At 40.5% G+C, this 1,517-nt stretch overlaps 1 protein-coding gene across 1 annotated transcript in view; it reads right to left on the minus strand.

The window, feature by feature from the left end:
- Positions 1 to 76: 76 nt before the first annotated feature.
- The window catches only part of LOC119347829 (ESCRT-related protein CHMP1), a 3,677-nt gene continuing 2,236 nt past the window's right edge, over positions 77 to 1,517 (minus strand). Inside the window, exon 2 of the mRNA XM_037616351.1 lies at positions 77 to 297. The gene's annotated coding sequence lies outside the window, so the exon portion shown is untranslated. The remainder of the gene's footprint in view (positions 298 to 1,517) is intronic.

Here is a 1,517-nt window from a genome sequence, read left to right on the forward strand (position 1 = left end):
CGTTGCACAAATATACCCCATGCTAGATAAAAGCAGATGCGGAAGAAAAAAAAACTTCAAACGCAGCAACACAAGATGTTCTCAAGCTCATATATTATTACTGACTCATAATATCAATATCACACTCCGTTTCGGAATAACACGTCATATCACACAGCAGCGTTTAAATCAGTTCCACATAGAGATCCCAGACAAAGAGAGCGCCCACTTGGGCGTTAACAATATTTACGGGGCTGTCAGATATGAGCAGCCCTTGACAAGTGACGGCGAAGCGAGTGAACATTGCATGAGCCGTACCTGCAAAACAGAGAGAATAGAGTAAGATGTTAGTTCGTCACAGAATGAAACTGTTCAAGAATTAAAGGAAGGATAGGTCTCGACTAAGAGCCATCTCAACTGAGGAAGAATAGAGTAAGATGTTAGTTCGTCACAGAATGAAACTGTTCAAGAATTAAAGGGCGTGTGTGTGTCAGCACACTGCTGTACTACATAATACTGTGTGTTGACAAGTACCACTTTGCCATGGTAAATTGGTAGTGCATATGGCAGCCAGCAGTGAAGGAGTTTAATAATTAGTTTCCATGTCTGTTATTTCATTAAGATTAAGTGCTAACCTTTGGGTTTGTTTATTATCACTACTAGCATACCAGAAACTATCCTATGCCACACCCTTTAATCTGAATCCAATCTCAATCTGAAGGGGAGCCTTGGCGCAGTGGTAAAGCTGCTGCCTTGTGACCATGAGGTCACGGGTTCAAGTCCTGGAAACAGCCTCTTGCAGAAATGTAGGGAAAGGCTGCGTACAATAGACCCAAAGTGGTCGGACCCTTCCCCAGACCCTGCGCAAGCAGGAGCTACATGCACTGGGGCTGCCCCTTTTTGATACCGTCATACTTCATTTTCTACCTTCACAAACAAAAGGACAAAACACCCAGCCCCTGTCATCTGGATGAGTTCCAAGACCACCGGCTTACTGATCTCCAAGATTCCAGTTAATTGCAAGTGTTGAACAAGATCCATCACTTGGATGAATCATGAATGCCAGTGAAATTATGTTGTAAACACAGAGCAATAGAAGTCTTATCTATGTGCGACTAAGATTCATGGTTCTATCTATCCAAAAAAATAATGGTTTTAAATTGCTGATATAGCATCAAGGCAAACTGGTTATGGCATATGAAGTATAAGGGGTACATCGAAGTTTAATAGCACATAATGTGCCTTTCTAGCATGAAGCTAATTCTGATGTTGCTATATTTCATGCCATTTACAGTTTTATAACCACAGCAAAAAGGAGAACAATGAAAGATTGGCATCACACAGAGTGAATGGATCAAAGGGTAACTTTTGCACAATGGGTAAATCATCCAAATGGCAAGTGAAAATTATCCTCCAACCATTCCCAAAATATAAGGTGTATTAGTTTTTTCAAAAGTCATACTTGTGCATGTTTGGCCAAGTTGTTAAAATAATGTATTGGTGCCTAAAATACTAAATTTATATCATTTGACGCGCAC

Source organism: Triticum dicoccoides, unplaced genomic scaffold (assembly GCF_002162155.2).
Source record: "Triticum dicoccoides isolate Atlit2015 ecotype Zavitan unplaced genomic scaffold, WEW_v2.0 scaffold76542, whole genome shotgun sequence".
In the NCBI taxonomy this organism is placed as follows: Eukaryota; Viridiplantae; Streptophyta; class Magnoliopsida; order Poales; family Poaceae; genus Triticum; species Triticum dicoccoides.